The following is a 25,684-nucleotide window of genomic DNA, read 5'->3' as shown; positions in this document are numbered from 1 at the left end:
CTTTCAAAACATGGATAGTGTGTACTTTGGAGGGATAACACAAGATGGGGCTCAAGTGCAATCATTTGAGACTTGGGTGATTTAAAACAAAAACAAAAACCTCTTGCTGCGCGCATTGATTTGTCCCATCAAAACACACAATTATTTTAATTCTGCAACAGCCACAACGCTTGCGGTTCATTTTGTTGACAGTATTTCAAAACAGATTTGTTTGCTTTAAAATGCCAGCTTGTTCTCGATTTGGATAAATTGACCTGCAACTTTTTAAACATGTTTAAAACCCAGGCAAAACGTTGATTGCAGGCCACATGCAGTTTTCAATAGACTCTGACAACCGAGCCATGAATTTCCCTGTTTTGGATGGCTCGACACTTGCCTTTCCAACCCCAGGGATGCCAGAAGGATTTTCTGGGCCTAACCCATTGCCTGTGGATCGGGGCCCCTGTCTTCTCCCTCTTCCATTTACTGACAAAAACTGCTGTCTATGTACATATATTAATTTAACTTCAACGTTTCATGGTCTTAGGGTATTTTCTGTGTGATGTTATTTATCAGGTTTGGCGAACTTCTGGTGTGTTTGGGAATTTTGCCGTAACATCAGGACTACAAAATGCTGTAGTTAATGCAAGGACACTGTTTTTCTGGCTTTCTTTGCATGGTCTGAGAAGCCTGCTCACCCTTTTATGTGTGGCGGTATTGCGGGACAGAGGAGGCTTCACTGGGGCTGCGACAGAAGAATTCAACCTGGCTGGGCCCTTCCTGATGGGTTCCTTATCAGGAACCGAATCCTAGCCTGCACCCTGCTTTGGCAAATGGGGATGCAGGCTGGGACCGGGGCTGTGCGGGGGTTGGAGCTAATGGAACCGGCAGTGGGCTTCCCGTGGATCCGTCCCTCGCTCTTTTAAGCAGCCAGCACCCTGGGTTCGGCCAGTTTCTTCCTGTGCCCGGTTTTCCCCACCCATCCACCCTCAGTATAAGCTGATAGTCAATGACTTTGCTGTGGCTATGGTTGTTGCCATCCTTTATGGGGCCGGGTAGGAATTTGCCCACCGGGCTAATTGGCTCTGACCCGGTGGTTTTGCCTACCTCATAGCAATTGTCACAGCTGGTTGGGCATTGGGGCAATCCTTTGTTTTCGATGGAGGGGAGGTTGTAGTCTCCACCTGCCCCTCCAAGCGCTGGGTATCCCATTAAAGGGATCTGGGGGGAGTGGCCATGTCCATGTGCCCAGGGGGGCCAGGGCTGAAGGCACTCCCTCAGACAGCAGTCCCTGTGGGGGTCACCCTATTGGATGTAAGTCTTAGGAACCCCCATCTGGATTGACCACGCATCACTTCTGGTGGGCAGGCTGAAAGTATTTGCCGTATTTTTCGCTCTATAAGATGCACCCGACCAGAAGACGCAACTAGTTTTTAGAGGAGGAAAACAAGAAACAAGAAAGCAATGCAAAGCCTCTTGAGTGAAGAGGCTGGAGTGCTCCCACTGCGCTCGAGCGGCTTTGCGTGGCTATCCCCGAAGCCAGAAGAGAAGAAGAAGAAGAGTTTGGATTTGATATCCCGCTTTATCACTACCTGAAGGAGTCTCAAAGCGGCTAACATTCTCCTTTCCCTTCCTCCCCCACAACAAACACTCTGTGAGGTGAGTGGGGCTGAGAGACTTCAGAGAAGTGTGACTAGCCCAAGGTTACCCAGCAGCTGCATGTGGAGGAGCGGAGACGTGAACCCGGTTCCCCAGATTACGAGACTACCGCTCTTAACCACTACACCACACTGGTGCGCGCCAATCCCTCTTGCTCTTCTGGCTTTGGGTACAGCCACGCGCAGCTTCTTCAGGGCAGCGGGATGAAGGTTCCCCACTGCCCTGAAGAGGCTGCACGCGGCTAAGCCAGAAGCTAGAACAGCAAGAGGGAGCGCTGTGCAGCGATCCCTTTCACTGTTCTGGCTTCTGGGATAGCTGCGCAGCCTGCACTCACCACATAACACACACACACATTTCCCTTTACTTTTTAGGAGGGAAAAAGTGTGTCTTACAGAGCGAAAAATACGGTAGATTGCCGCATGCCCAAGCCAAACCCCATTCATCTATATTCAATAAAGTTGTGGCCTGTTTTGACCCAAAACCAGTCTCTTTGGTCTCTCATTATACGGGTTGAGGTATGAGAAGTCCGATGCCTGGTCCTGCAATGACTTCACATAGGAACATGCTGGATCAAGCCAAAAGCCCATCTGGTATGGCATCGTGTTCTCAAAGTGGCCAGCCAGATATCTCTGTGTCATCTGCAAGCAGGACCTCAGTGCAACAACTCTTCTCCCCACTTGAGTTTCCAGTACTGGAGGAAGTAAACAGCCCTTATGGCCAATAGCCATTGATAGCCATTCCCTCCATTATTCTGTCTAATCCCCTTTTAAAGCCATCCAGGTTGGGGGCCATCACTGCAATTTATGGGAAATAATTCCGTAGTTTAACTATGTTGAGTATGAGCAACCTTGCACCCCTCCCAGCCTGTAGGGGGCAGGGTTGAGACTAACAGATATTCAGGGGGATTGTGGTTTTCCACTATACCCCAAGCTGCACTCCTTCCTCTTGTGAAACTAGCCATGAGAAACTAGCTCCACCCTGTAGTCTTAGACTCTGAAGCCATCCTTGTAAATATGAAGAAACTGTAAATAATCAAGTTTTTTCAACCAATGGTTCCTCTGTGTGTTTTATTTACTTTTTTAAAAACATTGTTAGTAATGTGTAAATTGGTGGGACTAGGTTGCTCCAGCTTCTCGACTTTTTAACTCTGCTAGATAAACCACTTTTCTTTTTTAAAACCCAAGAAACTATGCACTGCTCAAAGAAATACTTTCTTTTGTCTGTCCTAAATCCCTCACCAAACAAACCCATCAACAAAAAAGCTCACACCCTGAAGGCTTGCAAGCCTATGGACACTTACTTGGAAGTAAGCCCCATTGATCATGGTAGAACTTGCCTCCGAGTATACATGCACAGGATTGCACTGCAAATCTACTTTTTTTTGAAAAATGGCTGGTTTGTGGCTGATGCGCATTGTTTACTTTTGACAGCTGATGCTCAGTCCTTGCCTTTCCCAGAGGCTAGGAAACTAAACAAACTTGATTCCCAAGAGCACCTCCTCCAGAAAAGGTTGTCTGTGTACAGTTGCCTTGACACAAATATGATTGTTCCTTGACTCTCACATGCTTTTCTTGGCATTCATGAACAAAGAGTAAAATTGCCCAAGAAAAAATATCACTCAAACTTTTGTTCAGCTGCTTAGATGTTCCATTTCCTTTCATCTCATTATACATTATACACAACACAAGTTTTATCTGACATTCTTAAACTGGTGATTCCATTAAACCTTCCTTCCATTGCTGCATCTGGTGCTCAGAAGTTTATCACCACCCAAGTAAAGTGATAATTGCTTGCTAACAGTCAAATTGTACACATACATTTGCATTTTGTCTCCTGGACCAGCATATTGAATCTGCATGCTAACCCATTTTCTGGCGTCCACGTGGCTCCTCTCCTCTGCAGAACTTTCACGATCCTCCAACAACCTACTTTTATATTTTGGGGAAAAAGTTTGTCTGTCTGTCCTCTCTGTTGGATCAGACATCTCTTGAGACATCATCTCCAAACTCATCACAGAAGTTATTGAAAGTTGGGGCAGCAGTCTTTGTTGACATTGGGACACCAGCTGCCATTGTGAAACAAGATGGTGGACCAAAATATGACTTTGGCGTGACTTTACCCAGTTTGGCATGATGGTTACAAACAAGGTTTTCCAAGGTGGAGGAGGTGGTTTTACCGAGATTTCGATGCCATTGTAAATTATCCCAGAACAAGATAAGAGCATTCTCCCCATTAGGAAATTACCAATAATTACAACCTGCTGGAGACTCTACTTTCACTATGTCTCTGACTTCACAATGTTTTACATTCACTACTTTATTGATACTTATGGCAGCCCTGCACAGTAGGCTTAGTTTATCCTTATATTACCAAGAAGGTAAGACCAGTACAAAGAAGTAAGGCTGATGCTGCAATGAATTTACTTGTACAATAACCCTGAGAGCTTTATTTAGACAGAGAGAGAGAGAGAGAGAGAGAAGGATTCACAGGGTCATCTAGTAATCTCATAGCTCAGGTGTGGCTTGAATCAGCAATTTCACTTCTTGGAACCACTACTTTTCACTGTTTCTTTGTTTTTGCTTTTTGCTTTGCTCTGTTTGAAGCAGAAAAGCAGGCACATACTCGCCTACACAGGAATCTGATCCTCCCCAGTTTGATCCATTGGGAGAATTGTTCAGCAGGGAAAGTATTAAAACCATAGCTTCTCTCTTGCATTTTCAGTGTCTCCTTCACACAAGCTACATGGTTGATAAAACTGGAAGGTGAGTGAGAATAAAAGTGCAAGAATTATGTTTTGGGGTTGTTGTTTTTTGCAAATCTTCCTACCTGTCTCAGTAACAAACCATTCTGCCTTCCCTTTGATTTCAGTGGATCCACTGAAATGCTAGGAAGATTAAGACCACAATCCTTTGCATGCTTTCCTGAATGCAAGCTCTACAGAACACAGGTGGGCCTTACTTCTGAGAAGGATAGACAAGTCTGTCAACTTTTGGTACCTCTCAGTTTCGCTCTCCCCTTCCCCAAGCTTAAGCTTAGCTTGTCCCATTTCCAAACCCATTTGTCACTCCCCTCACCAAAAAAAGGTCAGCACAAAAATATGTGCATGTTTTCAAACACAGGTATCCTACAAAGTATTTTTGAACTTTGGTTTGCTGAATGTAGTCCTTTTGCAAGCAATTTGCCTCAGATGTATTCATTTTTTGTATGCTATTTTCACTCAGGTGAGTTTTTTGTGTGCACTTTCCCCTAATATTTTCGTAGGTCTAATTTTTTGCTGACGGGTGTGTGGTGTGTGTGTGGGGGGGACACGACTGCAATGCAAAATTCAAAGGCGCTCTGATTTCGAAGGACAGCTGTGTCTCAGTTTTCACGTTGGTTTGGGAAGTGTGAATTAGGGAGCAGGCAAAATGAACCCTGCCAGTCCCTACTGAGTGTAAGTATGTAGCAGGGGTGAGAATCTTTGGAGGTCTTATTTCTTTTATTTATTTGTTTCTTATACCACCCTACACTGGTACCTCAGGTTACAGACACTTCAGGTTACAGACTCCGCTAACCCAGAAATAGTACCTCGGGTTAAGTACTTTGCTTCAGGATGAGAACAGAAATCGTGCTCCGGTGGCGTGGCAGCAGCGGGAGGCCCCATTAGCTAAAGTGGTACCTCAGGTTAAGAACAGTTTCAGGTTAAGAACGGACCTCCAGAATGAATTAAGTTCTTAACCCAAGGTACCACAGTATATCCGTAGATCTCTGGGCGCTTCACAACATAAAGCTCTTCCCAAGCCACACCCCCTCACCTCATCTGCTTCTCAACCTTCTTGGGTGTTTTTTGCCTGACTGGGATGTGTCCTTGAGCTCTGATAATACTTCTCACTTGCCTGAATGGAGGACACAAAGGGTGAGTAAACTAACCTACTCTACAAGGCTAGAACTACACGAGTTGCTCTTCCTGCTTTTGTTTTGCCTTTGGCTCCCACCCACTGCTGGTCTGTGGCTTGCAAAAGATTGGCTGGATGGGAATGTGATCCCTGAATCTGGAAAACGCTCCCCACCCCAGATGTGCTGGAAAAGTGCATGGCTGGAAAAAACTTGAAGCATCTGAAATGGAAAGCAGGCCCACCAACAAGAACTCCCAGATGAGCTGGGCTCTCCTGTTGCCCTTTCACGTCTCCCCTATGGAGGTTTGAGAGACAAGCCCCATTTCAAAGCAAAACAATTATTTCCTTGAAGGTGATTTGCAAAGCCAGCAATCCAGTCAAGATGCGGGTCAAAAATAACAATTGTAATTAATAAAAAGACCTGGCAAGTAGTAACCTTTGCACTACATCAGCCCCAGCTGCTGTAAAGATGACACATTAAAGTCTTGTGGGATATGGCAATGCAGGCTATCTTGAAAAATCACTGCTCTGGGATCAAACAAGAGGGAGGACAAAATTTCCCTTACGTGAGCCAGGCTAGGTAGGATAAATGGGATGGGTGCAGCTTTTTGCAAGTGAAGTAATCACTGGAACAAGTGGAACTGAAAACAGCAGCCAACTTTAGGTTGTATTTCAGCTATGACATACAGTAGACCAATTTCATGTTTTAGCCTTCTGGGCCAGATGGTTGCTGTTGAGCCTAGGGAGCTGCTGAAGAGAGGTCTTCCTCCTCTCTTCCCCCATCCTTGCACATGCAAACTTGTTAAGAGTGTTTATGAGTATCTGGCATACATGACAGGATGACTAGGTTGGGTGTGGTATATACTCAGCGCCTGGCAATCCCCAGGACAAAAGTCGCCATTACAGATCAAATTGGCACAATTCAGGGCAAACAGTGGAGTTTACAAAATCTGAGTACATCGCACACCCAACATTAAAATTTAGAGTCAAAGCCTGCCAGGCTGGGATTTTATTTGGCCAGGGGAAAGTTTAGGTGGGGTTCACAAATCTGACAGAGAAGGGGAAAAGTCGAGAGATGTTCAGTCTTCTACTGCCTGCCAGTCACTTGTAATTTAGTTAACTTTATTTAAAGCATTTTTACCCCTGTCTTCAGCTGAATCAGCAGTTGGGGGAGGGCCTGGAAAGATCAATAACAGAGATCAATAGCAAAAAAAAACCAGGTCCTGCCGCACCAGCTTACATTCTGAAAGACAGAGCACAAAAGAAAACAAGGAAGAGGAGTAAAGAAGAAAACTCACCTTGCAGTTTTAGACATGCTTACTCACTTAATCCAGCCTCCCCCCAAAGAAAGTGAGCCAAACTATATGTTCAATGTGTTTTTCCAGTTAATGTGCAGGTTTTTGAAATTATGGGGAGGTTATGCAGCAGGGAAGGCTGATAACAATGTTTTCAACATATTTTTTTTGGGGGGGGGAGGTGTTGGATATATAAAATATGCTTACCACTTTCAGGTATTCCCAGGTGATGTCTGCAGTGTGAAACTTGAAAAGCTACATGCTGTCAGTTCAAACACTATTTTCCCTGCATGGTCTCCCATTCTTTCCCCAGCCAATGTTACCCCACTCCCATTTTCTAACGAGAAACTCCCGTCTGTCTAAACTGGGCACTCCCAGACTCTCGGTTTTTTTGCAGGTGGAATTCAGGGTGCACCAGCAAAATCAGGTTGCACAATTAAAACAGACCTGCTATTCTTGTGCAACAAACCCACTTCCAAAACAAAAACACTCCAGTGTGTGTGTGTGTGTGTGTGTGTGTGTGTGTGTTTTGCATCAAGGAAAGTGACCGCAAAACTGCACTGGAAAGGGTGGGATAACAATTTATTGATCAGCATCATCTAACCTTCCCATAAACACACCAGAATGTTTGTGAAGCAGCCAACCTTCCTACAAACCTTGTGGAAAAACAATTCAGATGAATATTCAATAAACAGGTCATCTGAAAGTGAGCTGGGTCTCCTGCTCAGGTTGCCTGTGTCCACAGACCTTCCTGAATCCAAACTAGCTGTCTTATTCACATAAGAGTCTGCTGGATTAACCCAGTGGTCAATGGATGGAGAAAGGCACACACAACAGCCATTGTTGTGCTTGCTCACAGAGAGCGGGCCTATAGCCACCAGACTGCCGACCCTGGTCTATGAATACTTTATTGCTGATCATTGAAAAGCATTAGAAAAATCAGAATTTTCTAGATGCCTTATACAAGACCCAAAAGTGTATTGTTGCACACCACCCTAATTTCTGAGTAGTGTGAGATTCTAGGGGTTTGAGCTGCTTACACAGGTATCGGTTTCCTTGGAATGAGGGTCAGCGGAGACTGCAGTGTCTTTATTATATATGGTTTATTTACACATATATACAATTCTGTCAGTGTTCCATTGTGCCAGAAGTGGTTATGTCCTGCTGGCCACATGACCCAGAAAGCTGCCTGTGGACAAATGCCGGCTCCCTTGGCCTAAAGTGAGATGAGCGCCGTAACCCCATAATCGCCTTTAATGGGTCTTAACTGTCCAGGGATCCTTTGCCTTTGCCTTTTTCTTTTTTCTTTTTTACAACCTGAACCTTGCTTCTCCCATAGACACAACCTTGGATCCCAACAGAAATGAAGCATGGCTCTGTCTTTCAGCTGCCCGGCCTGCTTCTAGTTTCCAGCTCACACACAACTCAACTCAGGCTTTTGTCTTTCTACCAGCCAGTTGTTGGGGGGGGGGGCACACACATAGCTATTTGTCCTCTGGCACAGAGCCATGTCCTTTGTTACCTCAACAACACATACCTAAACAGCCTCAGCCCAGTATACCTGAAGGAGCATCTCCACCTCCATCGTTCAGCCCAGACACTGAGGTCCAGCTCTGAGGGCCTTCTGGCGGTTCCCTCACTGTGAGAAGTGAAGCTATAGGGAACCAGGCAGGGGGCCTTCTCGGTAGTGGCGCCCACCCTGTGGAACACCCTCCCATCAAGGAAATAAACAGCTATCTGACTTTTAGAAGACATCTGATGGCAACCCTGTTTAGTAAAGTTTTTAATGTTTGATTTTTGATTGTGTTTTTAATATTCTGTTCGGTGCCGCCCAGAGTGGTTGGGGAAACCCAACCAGATGGGCGCGGTATAAATAAATTCTTATCCTTATCCTTATTACCATTACCAGAAAACTGGCCTGGCTACCCCAGCAACTGAATCCTTGTTGGATACAGGAATTGAAAGGTACTCAGGCATAAAGTAATGGAATATGCAGCGAGTCTGGAATTTACCTTTGTTTGCCTTACTTTAAAAAGAACCTGCTTAATGTGAGTGTTGAAATAACTGTTGCACAAGAGCCCCACGTCAGTCAATTGTTTGATGTGGTTTGGGTTTTAATTGTCCACCATTCTATTCCTGCAAATAGAATTGCACTATTGTATGGATCGCGCATAATGGGAGAATGGAGCACGACCATGGAGCACATCTCTGCCACTTACATAAAGGATGCACAATCCCTCCTTATTTGTATCTTGAGTGTTGGCTGGAGTTCTTTAATTTTGACATAATAGTAGCGCAAGCAACAGACAAAACATGGGCCTCATTTCAAACAGGTAGGTATGTCTTGGCAAACGCTGTGACATTGGTGCTTGCAACTACTGCCAGCTGGCCCCAGTTGTAAAGCGGTGTTTGAGCAGGATTGCTTCCTCAGCCTCACAGCGCTTGGCGCCACGGCCCTTGGCTGACTGATGAATGAATGAACAAGGGCTTTGGTGAGTGGGAGCCTTCAGTCTCAAGCTGCGCTGCCAATGGCTGGATACAATAAACACTGTGAAGGGGGCATCGGTCACATTTAGCTTCATGCCAACAGAAAGAAGCATTTGCAGCCTCCTGTATGCATGCCTACCTATCCATGCTTTTTGAAAAATGCATGCTAATCTTCTGCCTGGCAGCAAACATGAAGGAGGCCTTCCTAATGGCGCAGCCGTGCTCACTCTGGGCATTCAGCTTAGAGATGGGTTGAGCAGCCAGAAGCATCATAGCCAGACACTGGAGAGACCTGGTAGGAGTAAGCACGGACCAATGGTATAAAATAGTATGGGAGAAAACTTAGTAGAGAAACTAACCAATACACTGAAACTGACACGGGGTCAAATAGAAGAAGACGCCTTCACCCCGGTATGGTTCCCCTTTATCACATACACAGCCCAACAAGACAACAACACGAATCCGCTGACAACATACGAATCAATCTGGCTAACCTGATCCAAACACACACACACCCCACTCTTACACAAAAACAAATCTCACTACAGCCAATCAAAGACAACCCCACCCCAACCCACTCACCATTCCCTCTCCCCCTCTTTCCCCCTTTTCTTCCTAACCTAACACTGTATGTAACACCAATGTCTCACAACAAATGAAACTGATCTGTAATAACACAACTTGGAAAAAGAGACAGTTTTTTGTAAACTAAGAAATCTTTATTTTTTATTTTTTTTAAAGATGCGTTGAGCAGCTAATTCAGGGGTCAGCAAACTTTTTCAGCAGGGGGCCGGTCCACTGTCCCTCAGACCTTGTGGGGCGCCAGACTATATTTTGAAAAAAATTAATAATGAATGAATTTCTATGCCCCACAAATAACCCAGAGATGCATTTTAAATAAAAGCACACATTCTACTCATGTAGAAACACACTGATTCCCAGACTGTCCACAGGCCAGATTTAGAAGGTGATTGGGCCGGATCCGGCCCCCGGGCCTTAGTTTGCCTACGCATGCAGCTAATTCCATCTATTTTGATCTTGCTGGCTTTCAAGCATAGGTATTTCCCATCCCATCCTATTCCATCCCATCTCATTGCATCCCATTCCATGCTCTTATATAAAAACCTACCCCATTGGAGGTGTTTTGTGCATATTTTCTTAAGTAAACTCTGTCCCCCGCCTGTTCACCAAACCTCACTCCCCTTAGAGCTTCCACACACACCCATCCCAAATCCCCCTTTCACCTTCCCAACCCTATTTTTGAAGCCACTTCTATCTTCTGATCTGCAGTCCCACACATTTCCACCTTCACCCTCATGCCCATGCTTTCCCCTCCTGTTGTGCAATCCCCACCTTGCACACAGACAACCCCATAGTGAACTTTGATGTCTTCCTCTTCCTACACATTGCAACTACTAAGCACCCCTGTGTTAACTTGCTAATAATATATCTCTTCCAAACTATCACATTGAATCTAGAACTTCATGTTGAAGACAGCATGGTGTCAGGATGCTGTCAGCCGATCCTGGCTGGTTGCCCTGGAAAATATAAAGACAAGGGAAATTTTTTTACAGTCCTTTTTTATTCCAGTCTTTACAGAGAGAGGTTAGAGAACCCAGCCTCTTGGATAATGGTGTTGTCCCGAGTGAATCTCCACCCCTCGTCTCTCCCACGTCCTCATTCATCACTTCTACAGGTGCTGCTAGGTGCCCTCTGTCTTTGAGCTCTTTGCTCTCCTACTTTGAAGGCTTGCTGGGTTCTGGGAGAGGGAGGGTCTGGAATGCTTTCTAATGACAAGGTGTCAGCCATCTGCTGCTCTGGCTCTCCCATTATTTCTCAACTTTCCCCCTCATCTGCCTCTGAGCTGTGACCTCCCACAAACCCCTGTTGTAAATCTATACTGTCTTCTTCCTCTTCCTCCCTGGAAGGGTCAGGCTGGGGAGGCGGTCTCCCCCATTCCTCCTCTGCCTAGTCCCTGACACAGAGTGTACAGTACATCCTACATATGTTGCGGTGTATATGTGTAGGTCCTTGTGCAGACATCTTGAACACATGGTGGTTGAGCACAGAGGGGGTCAGCTATGTGTATGCTTGTAAGTGTACATATGTCCATTCCCCCCCCCCAGACATGTCCAGGATTCCAATGGACAAATTACCATCCAGAGGCAAACAGAACCAAGAAGTGGGGTGAGTTGGGGGGGATTTCTCCCCCCCAAAAAAAGCTCAACAACTTTTTGCGTCCAGATTTTTACTTCTTGAAATAGGGCTACCCGAGTATAGAATGTATAGAGTTAACTTTTGCTTTGGTGGAGTAGGGAGTAAGGATGGCTATGTTCCTACTGCACCACCCTTTCCCCTTCACATTTTCTGCAATGTCGCTGTTTGTATATCATGTTAGAGAAAGGATGGCTAAAACTAAGGACAGGCGGGCAGAGGATGGGGGACGGGAGAGAGCTTGAAACTGTGCCTTGGAAGGAGGAGGCTAAAGCCTGGAATGAGAAGATAAAACACTGGTAGTGGTGAACTTGTTACAAATTAGAAAAGAAACTGGATGTCACAAGGAGGATTGAATACACGTGGCAGAGCTCAAGATGAGGAATGACACCCATTAAATGTGTCCATTTTTGTTCTGGCAAATAGGAATCAATCCTGCAAGTTGCCAGTCCGTTCAACAAATCAATCAATAACTTGAGAGACAAGATGGATGTTTTTCTTGACAGAGTACCTTGATTAGGACACAGCTGCTGACTAGTTACCATCTGAGACATGCCCTCTGGTTCTGAATCAGCTCTTGGGGAAGAGAGTATCATTTTAATGCATGGCAACTGCAATAAATTCCTCCAGAATGAGCAGGATATCGTAAGGATGGTGTTCTCTGGCAGCCCTGTATTGGGAAGTTCTTAATGTTTGACGTTTTAGTATGTTCTGATATATGCTGGGAAACCCAGCCAGAAGGGCGGGGCATAAAATAAAACAACAACAACAACAACAACAATTTAGCCCCCAAATGATCTCAAGGCAAACGGAAAACTCTGTGGTTTAATCTACAGCAGGTTTTCTGAAACTAGGGCTGTTTTTGGACTCCAACTCCCATCATCCCTAGCTAGCAGGACCAGTGGTCAGGAGTGATGGGAATTGTAGTCCAAAACAGCTGAGATCCAAGTTTTGGAAACCTTGATCTACAGCCACGTAGTGCTCAGATTAATAAGAGACGCTACTTGCCGGACATCATGCTGCAGCACTGCTGTACTGTAGAGAGTGGAGCCTGCGATGGTGGTGGAACCTGAGAGAGAACTGGGTGGAGCAATCAATGCAACTCTTAGCTTTGTACAACGGAGTGCATTCCAGCCTTGCCCAAGTCCAAGGTTTCTACACCCATCCACCCATGTGTCTCCATCTTCCATCCATCCATCCGAGCAAAAGGTAGTATCACCGTACAAAAGCCACATTCCAGTCAACCAGAAGCCCTCAAGGATGGTGTGAGAAGGCCCGTGAAGGGTTGGCATAGGGTTGGCCAGACAGTGGGTTGGCATAGGGAGAATCAGGAAGGCCAGAGAGAGACCTGAAGAGCTTCATTCAGTCCCTAGGCCTGGCATCCATTACCCCAATTTTATGCTCTATTGTTCTTGATACTGAAACAGATGAACTTGGCCTTTGCTGTGTCAGATGATGGTTCCATCTTGCCTAGTACTGAATGGTAGCAGTTGCAAAGGTCCTGTTCCCAGCCCAGCAACTGATGCCTCCTTAACTAGAGATGACACGTATTCTACCACTGATCTTCAACTTCTCCTATGAAAACAACACACAATATCATTCGCGGGCTCTGGTGCTGATTTTCTGAAGTACCCACAATCCCCTTCTCACACTTGTTTTATTTAGATGTTTAGATGCTTTCTTTAGATATCTTGCATTTGTCAGTGAAAACTGACTTGGGAAGTACCTGAGTGCTGTGTTATCTTACACACAGGTAACCTACTGTCAGTCCTTTCCTTCCTGCCACCATAATGAATGGGGCAAGCACTGGACCGGGGGTGGGGTGGGAGAAAGGTGAACACAGGTGGGCCTCTTTGCAAAGTCTCCTGAACAGCTGGTGCAAAAGAATAGCCAGGAAGACAGGAGTATCATTTGGGCTGAATAGAAAATGTCTGCCTTCAAATCCTACAGCAGCTGTAATATGCAAGAGCTTGGGTTTTTGAACGGGCTGGTCACCATTTCTAAGACCTCCCTACTCCCTGTTAACAGATGGCTCAGTTTCTCAGCACGACAAGTATTGGTCTCCGTGTCAATGAGGATGCTGTAAATTTAGCCTGTATTCAGCAAATGTCTACCTTAAGTCAAAGCAATTTGACTGGAAACCAAAGGAAATACAGCAGATCAATATGAATGGTCTTCCTTTGAATAATCAGAAGTTGGCCAGAGAACTGGTGAAGAACAGTGGTGAGGAGTATGAAGAAGATCTTGCCAAATGTCACTTGGAATGAACTCATGAGGGACATATGTGAAGTCACATCCACAAACTGTAGCATGCCGACCCTCCCAACTGCTGGAGCTTGCAGTGATTTTCTTTTCTCCCATCATCTGGGAAAAGAAGGGAGTCCCATGAAAGGGACAACTAGTCCCGTTAGGAAGAAGCAGAGTGAATTGCATCCCCAGAATTTGTGGTCACTGAATATCATATTCAGTAACCAAGCTGGTTACATTCATAACAGCCAAAAGACATCACACTTTGGTTAGGGAATGCAGGAGGATGAAAACACTGCTTTACTCTAAAGGGTTTCCAACTTTTCACATTTTAGGAATCAAGGCACACAGAATTCTTGCATTTTAGAGGGGATCCTGTTAATATTCTCAGTTTACTACTTTCCTCATTGCCTCTCTAACATTTCTATTTGATGTATGTTAGAAGAGTTGGAGGCCTACATTCTTTTTCACTTCAATAAAATTTTGCACAAAAATGGGTGATGGAATTTGTTTATAGCATTATGGGGTTCTCCAAAATTACGAAGTAACATTTATCTGGAATACCACCAACCCCCCCCCCCATTTTAAAACCACACAATTCACAATACTGAAATGCAGTGGCAGAGATTTTTATTTCTATTATTTTGCAGGGTGGTTCTATCCATAGCAGGTGGCATGTTGGGATGGCAATGTTGCCTTGACCTCCAGTTAGTTGCATTGCTGCTGCTTAAAGGTAAAGGTAAAGGGACCCCTGACCATTAGGTCCAGTCGTGGCTGACTCTGGGGTTGCGGTGCTCATCTCGCTTTATTGGCCGAAGGAGCCGGCGTACAGCTTCCAGGTCATGTGGCTAGCATGACTAAGCCGCTTCTGGCGAACCAGAGCAGCACACGGAAACGCTGTTTACTTTCCCGCTGGAGCAGTACCTATTTATCTACTTGCACTTTGACGTGCTTTCGAACTGCTAGGTTGGCAGGAGCAGAGACCGAGCAACGGGAGCTCACCCCATTGCGGGGATTCGAACTGCCGACCTTCTAATTGGCAAGTCCTAGGCTCTGTGGTTTAACCCACAGCGCTACCCGCGTCCTGGGTGGTAAATATAGAAGGGAAAGTGGGAAGATTGGCACAGTGTTGATGCAATGTGTTGGCTCAGCTGCTGTGTTTCTACCACACAAAACTTCCTCTGGCTTTGGTCCTCTACCTCCTGGTAAGGACGAATAATGTGATCAAACTCGATATCAGGTAAGCGCTTGAAAACAACGAATGGACCACACTCACATCATCACCAAAACTCAGAAGTCCAAACTGCGCTGTGCTTTTGAGATTCTTGAATCTACATTTGGGGTTTTTGTGTGTGCTTCAAATCTGCAGCAGCTGGAATTTAATGTTGCTTCTCTGTGCATTACAGCATCAAGACCGTAGTCCGTGTTAATGTTGGGAAATGTTTATGGAATAAATTGCAGAAGCCGATGTCCCCAAGGAATTGAGGCCTATGTAGTTATACTTCCAAAACAACACAAGGTGCGACTGTTATAGAATGTGTTCATGTTTGTGGTGGCAGGGAGGAGAGTGGGAGAAGAAAAGTTTGTATCTGTAACTACAAAAAAATACATTTTTAATTTTTATTTTTGGTCTTGAGCCAACAGTGCCATGGAATGTAAAGCTTTCTCATCAAAATGAGAGTGTCCCTATTAGTTCCACTGATGCCAGTAAGAATGAATGAGGTCAATGAATCACCTCAAAGGAATTCTTGGCCCTTTATATGGTGGCTCACAACTTTCTTCTTACACCTCCTTAAATGCTAAGATTTCTTTGTCATTTGTTTTGGACAATACTACCTCATAAAACAAACAAACCAAAAAAAACCTTCAGCTTGAAAGCCTGCACGTATAAAACAACCCATTCATCACCTCAATAACCCGGTTCATACATTGCTTTTAGAATGGATAGCTCAGTTGGTTAGAACATGGGGATGCCAAGGTTGCAGGTTTGATCTCTGTATGGGACAGCTGAATATTCCTGCATTGCAGGAGGTTGGACTAGATGATCCTCAGGGTCCCTTCCAGCTCTACAGTTCTATAATTCTATGATTCTACATACATTGCCTTTGATAATGTATTCTTTACAGTGGCGTAGCATGGGGGTGCAGGGGGGGCCGGCCGCACCGGGCGCAACATCTGGGGGTTAGGGTTAGGGGGCGCAAATCCACAGGTTAGGGGCCGCAAATCCACGGGTTAGGGGGCACAAATTACTTGCCTTGCCCTGGGTGCTGACAACCCACGCTACGCCACTGATTCTTTACGGAATATATGAGAGGTGTATGCTTGGTAAAGCTTTGCCTGCGATAGCTTCTTTCTGCAACTAACTAGCATCCAGCTAGGATAGCAGCATTTCTCCCCAATCCTAATTTAATTTGTTTTTTGTTGGACACAGACCTGAAGAGCCACATTATGTATGCCACATCCACCTGCTGCTAATTAGTAGTTTCTTGCAAAAACGACCCAAGACTTAAGAGAACAGGCACCCAAGAGTTAAATAATAAACCTTCAAGCTAATGGGCAGATTTTGCCAGGATTAAAATGAAGGAACCACATATTCATTATTTCCCCTGAAGATGAAACAATAAATCATAATATTGCTACAGGGATGGCAGAGTGGGAAATTAAGAAACAAGAAAGCTAGGTTTGCAGGTCCCAATCTGCCTTCTTGTGCTTGTGGGAACCAAATTTTGCTTCCTGGCCAATAGCTGGCTGAGATGGCAGTACATCCAGTGTGATTTTTGCGCTTTCAAGAAGGAACAAGAGGGGGAACAAAGGCGATCATTCTCGTTGTTTTCATTTGCTCCAAAAGCACACCGCAAGATGAATATGTGTCTGATAACCTGCAAGTTATGGCAAAGAGGTGACAGCAGTTGTAAACAAAGAGTGAAGTGGCCAATCCCACGACAAGATCCAGTGAGATGAGCAGTGGATCGCTGGCTCAATTGGCTGATTCTGGGATCAGCCAGGTTCAGCCAGATCCCCAACATCAGCTCAACTGAACATTTGCTGGCGTAACCTCTCATCCCACAGCAAATCCCCCAAACGGGGCATTCTGAGGTTGTGGTGGACATAAAACAATAGAAGCAGGAACTGAATCCAAAGTCCATTTACCTTGGTCATTTGACCTGGCAACCTGAGACAGGACACTATTTTAGAGGCTTGTTTTTCTCTCTGTCAGGCTTAGGCAGAGCAGCAACAGTAGCCCTGCTGCCAAATGGGGTTTAGAGCTGGTTAACTTTATGCCAGCTTAACTCACGGTGGCTTGCTTCATGCCAGTTTCTTGTGCGTAGGCTTACACAGTTTTATTCTTAAGATGAGCCATGGCACATTAGGGATGGATAAGGAATTCAGTTCACATTTAATGGGGAACCAACCTATCAAATTCTCTTTTTCTCATATAACATAAGAACCAAAATACAGCCGTCCTTCGCACTTATTCAGATTTTGGGGTGCAGTTCTGCAGCCAAATAATGTTTACGGAAATGTATACACACAGCTTTTGCTATCTACCTGCTCACTATGCAAAAATTCACTTCTCTGAATGCAAAGAATTACAGTCGTACCTTGGTTTTCAAACAGAATGCGTTCTGGGAGTCCGTTCGACTCCCAAAACCATTCAAAAACCAAGGCGTGGCTGTCCTGCAGCCAATTGGAAGTCTCAGAAGTGGCACTGGATGTTTGGCTTCTGAAACTTGTTTGAAAACCGGAACACTCATGTCTGGGTTTCGATTGTTTGGGAGCCGATTTGTTCAAGAGCCAAGGTGTTTGAGATCCAATTTATGACTGTATGCCCAAATTATGGGGGGGGGGGAGGGCAGAGGAGACAATACTCAGTTAACTGATGTTCTGCACCCCTCCAGAAATCTCCTAAAACAACTTTTCTACCCCTCTAACAAAAATCCTGGCTATGCCCCTGGCCCAAACCTCACTATAAATGCCTCAGACCCAGGTATCCAAACATCCAGAGTTTGCCAATTTCTTTACTTGTTTGTGCTTTGCTGGCTGGCAGCAGGTATGGAGGGAGCAAGCAGGACAAATCCCTAATTAGAAATGTTCCCATAGTAGCAATCCGTGGACATTGCGGACTCATTGTGCAAATGCTCACCTAGAGAACGATTTCCAAGGAGCGCATTGTGTTCAGTAAGTGGGACCTGTGTGTATATTTGGGGAAAGTGTGCAGAAAAAAAATTATCAACCTGTGAGTTGATATACAAAAATGCATTACTTTAGAGAAATTGCTTGCAAAACTGTGCACATTGGGCAAAACTGCATGCAAAAATGTGTTTATTAGGAGAAAATCATACCAAAGTGCTGTTAAATTTGTGAGAGGATGAAAAAAGAAGAAGAGAAAGTGCATATTGCTGCAGAAAAGTGGAGAACTGAATTTAAGATTGCTAAAACAAGAAAACATGAGAAGAGAAGGCTCCCTGGAAAAGACCCTGATGTTGGGAAAGATGGAGGGCACAAAGAGAAGGGGACGACAGAGGACGAGATGGTTGGACAGTGTTCTCGAAGCTACCAGCATGAGTCTGACCAAACTGTGGGAGGCAGTGGAAGACAGAAGTGCCTGGCGTGCTCTGGTCCATGGGGTCACGAAGATTCAGACATGACTAAACGACTAAACAACAACAACAACAAACAAGAAACTGAGAAAAGTGTAACTGACAGATCCTTCCAGAATCTTGGAATGTATGCTATCAGTCATCATAGACAATACTGAGCTATAGGGCCTGAATCCATTATAAGGTGGGCCAACAGTGGGTTTTTTTTTAAAAAAAACCCTTTCCTAGATCTGCTCAAAAACCCATCTCTTAGATGTTTTCCAACACACAGGTGTTGGTGTCCCTGAACTGGGAATGAAAGCAGGTTGGCAAAGTGACTTTGAAGGGAACAAAAGAAAGGGAAGGTTTAAGCAGCTTCTCCACCCTCCTAAAGAACCAGTCCGCTCCTCAAACTGAAACCGCCTCCAACGGCTTGTTATAAAGAAAAGCAATAATGGGAGTGTGTGTAATGTGTAGTTTGGTCCTTGGGATCAAAAGGCTTACAGCTGGTCTGTACTTATGGATGTGACATGAGTTTTTCACCCTTCACCCCATGCCCTTGGCACATCAATGTTATGATGTTACATCACATGGTGATTAGTATGTGCGTGTTCTAGTGCCAAAGTTGAAACTCACCATGAAGAAAGGGAGAAGAGGCAGAGATGGCAACACCATGCGAAAATCAGCCCACAAAAGTTATTAATTTGGTCTAAATCAGGCTTCCTCAAACTCGGCCCTCCAGAAGTTTTGAGACTACAATTCCCATAATCCCTGACCACTGGTCCTGCTAGCTAGGGATCATGGGAGTTGTAGGCCAAAAACATCTGGAGGGCCGAGTCTGAGGAAGCCTGGTCTAAATCTTACACCGACACTCAGAGATGAAAAAGGAAGGAAGAAATGCATTTGGACTGGTTGCCTGCCACAGTCTTCCAGTTGATTGGAAGCAAGTTGTTTTGATATACAGTGGTACCTCAGTTTATGAACCAAATCCAAGTCCGTTCTTAAACCAAAGCCGTTCTTAAACCGAGGAGCGCTTTCCCTAATGAGGCCTCCTGCCGCCAGTGCCCTTCCACAGTTCAACTTCCGTTCATAGACTGAAGTAAAGTTCTCTAACTGGCTCATCTGCTTAATTTTCCATTCTACTTCCTGATTTATCATTTTCATGTATTGTACTTGATATAATTTTATTTCTCTCAGAATCTCTTGCGACTTTGGTTTCGCTCTTAATTTCTTCTCTCCTTCTTTTATTTTTTCCAAGATTTTATCTTTTTTCTCATTTTGTATTCTCTTCTTAAGTGCATTCTGTTGAATCAGAAACCCTCTCATAACCGCTTTGCTTGCGTCCCAGATTACTCTTTTTTCAACCGTAGTATTCAAATTTATCTCAAAATAGTCTCTCAGGATTTTTTGGGCCTTCTTAGTGACCTCTTGATCTCTAAATAAGGTGTCATTCATCCTCCATCTGAAGGAACCGATTGGTGTTAGTTTCATCTCCATCTTCACCACATTGTGGTCGGAGCAGGTTTTTGGGCAAATTTCCACTTTTCGAGTCTTAGGTGCCAGTCCTCTAGTTATCCATATTTGGTCAAGTTCTCTAACTGGAACACTACTTCCGGTTTTGCGGCGTTCTTATACCGAATAGTTCGTAAAACAGGGCTGTTCCTAAGGTACAGGTACCACTGTACAACTTTAGTGATCTCAATGTTTCCACTGGCATAATTATTCTGAGCTTAAGTGACCAGTGCCGATAGACTGTAAGTAAATATGCAGAATAAAAAAAGAAAAAGAAAAACTTCTTTGCAAGTTTTGCCTGGTGGGAATACAATCTCCTCCAGATTCACCTAATCTCCTGAATAATTAAGAAACAATTTCATTAAGTGATCCTATTATTGTAGTTAATAAAAAAGCATTTATGTGGAGCCAAGAATTTAGGCGGCGCTCACACTGCATCCACAGAGGAAGGGCACTTCCCACTTCGGTTATGCCTTCAGGGAGGAATGTTTAATCAAATATGTGCACCTATTTAAAGTGAACTTTCTTTAAAAAAAATAAAAAATCTTGGAAAAATCTTTCTTTTTTCTTTTTTAATCACTAAGTAGGTAAAGTACACATTAAGCAATGCTGCCTAAAAGGTAAAGGTACCCCTGACAGTTAAGTCCAGTTGCAGATGACTCTGGGGTTGCGGCGCTCATCTCGCTTTACAGGCCGAGGGAGCAGGCGTACAGCTTCCGGGTCATGTGGCCAGCATGACTAAGCCGCTTCTGACGCAACAGAACACCGAAACCAGAGCAGTGCACAGAAATGCTGTTTACCTTCCTGCCGGAGCGGTACCTATTTATCTACTTGCACTGGTATGCTTTCAAACTGCTAGGTTGGCAGGAGCTGGGACTGAGCAACGGAAGCTCACCCCGTCGCGGGGATTCGAACCGCCAATCTTCTGATCGGCAAGCCCAAGAGGCTCGGTGGTTTAGACCACAGCGCCACCCGCATCCCTTTGAAATGCTGCCTAGTGGGCAACAAAAGCATCCTCATCCAGCGGATTTGCACATTTTTGCAATTTGAGTCATGTACAGCAAGGGTTCTGATTCACCCCACCCTTCTGCCACAGCCTCATAGGCTACTTATTCCACCCTTGGGCACCCAAGTCCCGGTCTACTCACGGTGGCAGTGTGGGATGTAAGCATCCAAAATGCATAGGTAAAAGGGCTAATTGCAAGGGCTGTAGAACACAATGGTATCATGCACTCTGTGGCAGTTCTGGCAGTTGGTACAGTTATGGCAGGTGAATTGTCTTAACAGGTAGAGCAGCAGGAATGTTATGTTGTGCTGCTGTCCTCCTCAGAGTTAGTTAGCCTGTAGCAGTTTAATCAAAGTAAGTAGTTTTAGCAACCTAAGTATCTGTATTGTATATTTTAATCTGCAAGTGCAAGTACAGTGATACCTTGGTTTTCGAACATAATCCATTCTGGAAGACCGTTCGAGTTCTGAAATCTTAGAAAACCAAGGCGCGAAGGGCAGCCTGTAAATTTGATAGAGAGAATTGCGAAAACCTCAGCGGAAGCCATTCGACTTCCAAGGCGCGTTTGAAAACAGAACCATTTACTTCCGGGTTTTTGGCATTCTGGTTCCAAAACGTTCGTCAACGGAAACGTTCAAAACCACTTTACACTAAGTTAAAGTTATGTGTTATTTAAACCAGGGCTGCCACACTTCCGGAAATTCCCAGACATAGTTGGGATTCAGCTGTCAGAAACAGTGCCCAGGCAAAAATTGCTTAAATGTCTGGGAAAATCTGGACATATGGCAACCCATGTCGGAAGTGTAGATTTTGGTGAATTTCCTTAAAAATAGCTCCAAAACTTCTCTCTTTTTTGAGTTTTTGCAACAACTTAGTCCCCAAAACTTTTGTGTCTGGATTTTCACTTTTTGAAATATGGCAACCCTAATTTAATCTTTAAAAGAGAGTGTGTAGTTTTTATAGGAGGAAAAAACAACAACCAATGAACCAATGAAAGGGTCAAATGACCTAGGGCTGCCTTTGGCATACTCTGCAAATGGGAGCTGGAGTCTAATTCCCACAGAAAGAGCACCAGAGATTCACCTTTTCAACAGTGGCTTTCCAGGTCTCCCATCCCAGCTGTCCTTGTCTAACACAGGATCGCCTTAGACCAGGCATGGCCAAACTTGGCTCTCCAGTTATTTTGGGACTACGGCTCCCATCACCTCTAGCTAACAGGACCAGTGGTCAGGGGTGATGGGAACTGTAATCCCCAAACATCTGGAGGGCCAAGTTTGGCCATGCCTGCCTTAGACAGACAGGAGGCTATAATTCTCCCACCACTGCCTTGGTTCAGCTTCCTCAAAAGCCCTCCTCCATCCTTTGAAAACTTTTTGCAAGGCACTTTGTGTGTGTGCACATGTGTCTCAACTGGCCAGGTCCACCAGTAACTAGTCTCCAGTACAGGAAGTCAGAAAGACTAGGTCTTGGGGCGCACTTCCAGCTACAAGAGAATCAGCTGATTTTCCAAGCCGGTCAGGACCCATCAAGCTTCTTAAGACCCTTTGCAGCCCAGGAACTCCCCTCCTTTCTTTCCTCTGGCCTTGAATGGTTGGCCTGGAAAGCAGATGTGTGATTCAATTTGTGTGTCAAGAAGCAAAAACATTGTTTTGAAATGTCAGGTGTTTCATGGGTAAAGTAAGCACTTGGGTTCCAGCCTTTGACTACCTGCAGAGAGTTGCTACTAGTAAAGACACTGAGAAGCGAAAGTAGGTTTTGCCTTTAAGGAGGAAACATCTTGTCTTCGTTCCAGAGACTCCATCAAAGATAGAAGAATGGGAAAAGCCCCAGAGGAGAGATTTTATCACGGCCCCAAATCTTTGCAGCGTCAGCAACTCTTCATTGCGAATCTCAGGGAACTTGTTGATCATCTCAGAGACCCAGCGTGTGAAAAGAGCTTCGTATTTCATCCCAAGAAAAATCCAGCATTATTTAATAGTCCTCCTAATCACCAAAAAAGAGGGCATATTTTGTCAATGTGCTCCTCTGGACTTGATTAAGGCCAAAGCCTTCCCTGACCACAGAAATCACTGGGGGAAATCTTGGGCAAGTTGTGGGGGTTTAAGGCCTTGGTTTCTCCTCTAGGAAATAAAGTTGATGCAAAAATAAATAAATAAATAATGCATTATTGCAAAGAACACTTTGTTCATTCTATGTTATGACCAAACACAGAAATGAAGAGTTGTAGAGGTTTCCAAAGACCATCTATTCCTGCCAATGCAGGAAATCCAGGAGCAGAGAACATGCCTGAATAGGTGGCCAGTCAGCCTCTGTTTAAAACAGAAGTAAACCTTGAAAATTTATATGCTGGCTTTCCAAAATGTTGCTGGAGATACCGTGTGTGTGTGTGTGTGTGTGTGTGAGAGAGAGAGAGAGAGAGAGAGAGAGATATTATAGTTGAATTTTGGCTTTTAAAAAAATCATAGATTTTTTTCCCCTGAGTCCCATTTGTGTTCTTTGTCACTAGATGTCACTGCATGCACAAGTGTGTTGCTGAAACCTGCAGAAAAAGGGAAAAAAAATTGGGTGATCATTTGACAGTATTCCAGAAGAGTGGTCATGTTAGTGTGATGTTATCAAAAATGACAAAGAGTGCCTTGGTACTTTAAAGACTAGTTATTTTAAATGCTCATCTAAACAAATACCCTGGATGTCATTTAGAACAGGGATTAGTAATTTACGGCCTTCTAGATGTTGTCGGAGGGGGATGCGGGTGGCGCTGTGGGTAAAACCTCAGTGCCTAGGGCTTGCCGATCGCATGGTCAGCGGTTCGAATCCCTGCGGCGGGGTGAGCTCCCGTCTTTCGGTCCCAGCGCCTGCCAACCTAGCAGTTTGAAAGCACCTTCGGGTGCAAGTAGATAAATAGGCACCGCTTTATAGCGGGAAGGTAAACGCCGTTTCCATGTGCTGCGCTGGTGCTGGCTCGCCAGAGCAGCTTCGTCACGCTGGCCACGTGACCCGGAAGTGTCTCCGGACAGCGCTGGCCCCCGGCCTCTTAAGTGAGATGGGCGCACAACCCTAGAGTCAGACACGACTGGCCCATACGGGCAGGGGTACCTTTACCTTTACCTAGATGTTGTTGGACCATAGCTCCCATCATCTCTGATCGTTCTCCATGCAGACTGGGATCGAAGGATATTACTGGGTCACATTCAGACCATACATACAAAGCAGCATTATACCACTCTAACAGTCATCCCAAATAATTCTGGGAACTGTCCTTTTTTAGGGTGCTTCAAGGAACCCGGGTTTCTTTGGGGGAAGCTGTGACTGCTAAAGTGGAAGGGTGCTTTAAGAGGATGGTGTGGATCATTTCCCAGTACGGGGAAATGATATACAATGAAATGAAAAGGATGATTAAAATAATGTTTGTAAAAAATACTCTGGGTGACTGTCACAGGGACAAGTACAGGTGAACATTGCTACTCCTGTCCAAATTACCTTCTCTCTTCCTCTCCAAGTGCTGCGTGCTTCCTCCTATCCTTCCTCTCTTTTTCTCGGGTCTCCTCAGCTGTTCTACTGCTGCTTTGCCCATCAGTTGCTGCCTAGTCCATCTCTTCTCTCTACTCTGCCCTCAACCTGTGACGGTCGCTGCACTTTGAAGGCTCACCATTGAATTTGGGGTGCCAGGCCACATTTGCACCTACTATCTGCACACACAGCTTGCTGTGGTCTGTTTTTTTCTTACCCTCTCCTGGCCATTGGGACCTCATGACGATGCTGCCTCCCTGAAGGAGAGAGAGAGACTGGCCATTGTGACCTCATGTTGATAGTGGCCAATGAAGGAGAGAGACTGGTCTTTGTGTCCTCTTGCTGATGTTGTCCACTTGAAGGAGAGAGATTGGCCATTATGACCTCATGTTGATAGTGGCCAATGAAGGAGAGAGACTGGTCATTGTGTCCTCTTGCTGATGTTGTCCATTTGAAGGAGAGAGATTGGCCATTATGATCTCATTCTGGTGCTGATAACAATGTGAATGATGAATAATAATACAGGGTATTAATGTCCCTTTAATAGACATTATTTGGGAATTTTAGGGACAGAACTACCCAAACTTTACAGAAATTTATTCATATATGTGCCTACAGTGGCCAGAATGTTACTTGCCCCCTAAAAGAAAGAAGCAGAAGTCCCAGCAAAGGAAGAATGGATACAAACACTTATGGAATATGCAGAAATGGCGAAACTTAGCAGAAGAATAAGAAATCAAGATAACAAACTTTTTATAAAAGAATGGAAATGGTAATAACCTGCAGTTTCATAAAAGTACATATTTAAAGAAGATTAATAAATTGAGTAAGTTAAGTTAATTTGGATATGCAGAAGTTATTAAAAATGAAGGAACCACAGAAAGAGGGAAGAAAGTCAAGTTTTAAAATGTAAAAATAATTGTAAAATCAGTGAAATGTATATATCTGAAAAGTGTGTGTGTGTGTGTTAAAAAAGAGAGGATGGTGTGGATGCGAGAATCCGAGAACATCTGGATGGCCACATGTTAGCCCCCCATGCTGTAGAGATTTCATCTGTGTACCAGAACTTTCGCTCAAGCCATATATTTAGCTTCTCCAACATTTTCATTGCATTACTACCCCTCCCCCATTTAAAACCATTATGCTTTTCTTACGTTTTTCATTTTTCAGTAAATTCTTCATCTAGCACTATGTCTGGGTATGGCAACTGTCAAACATCTGTACTATAATCATAAACAAACAAAAATATATATGGAAGGGTCATCTTCATTCCTTAAAGTATTATGGAGGAGCTCCATTTTGAAATAAGGGGTTTGTGCA

The 25,684-nt window shown here is 44.6% G+C and overlaps 3 long non-coding RNA genes across 3 annotated transcripts; 2 read left to right on the top strand and 1 right to left on the bottom strand.

Moving 5' to 3' along the window:
- The first annotated feature begins 4,209 nt into the window (after positions 1–4,209).
- On the top strand, positions 4,210–11,465 carry LOC310759606. The gene is made up of 3 exons (XR_014546459.1): positions 4,210–4,400; positions 4,507–4,585; positions 11,422–11,465. It is a non-coding gene; the product is annotated as an uncharacterized lncRNA (long non-coding RNA).
- Positions 11,466–20,044: 8,579 nt separating this feature from the next.
- Positions 20,045–23,031, top strand: LOC310759587. Its single transcript, XR_014546433.1, has 2 exons — positions 20,045–21,208; positions 22,647–23,031. It is a non-coding gene; the product is annotated as an uncharacterized lncRNA (long non-coding RNA).
- Positions 23,030–24,762, bottom strand: LOC310759590. The gene is made up of 2 exons (XR_014546436.1): positions 24,335–24,762; positions 23,030–23,393 (listed from the first exon to the last, which is right to left on the bottom strand). It is a non-coding gene; the product is annotated as an uncharacterized lncRNA (long non-coding RNA).
- Positions 24,763–25,684: the final 922 nt, after the last annotated feature.

This window comes from Podarcis filfolensis (genome assembly GCF_964270895.1).
Source record: "Podarcis filfolensis genome assembly, chromosome: 3".
NCBI lineage: Eukaryota > Metazoa > Chordata > Lepidosauria > Squamata > Lacertidae > Podarcis > Podarcis filfolensis.
The sequence above is the reverse complement of the archived record's forward strand: the minus strand, read 5'-3'. Positions and strand labels throughout refer to the sequence as shown.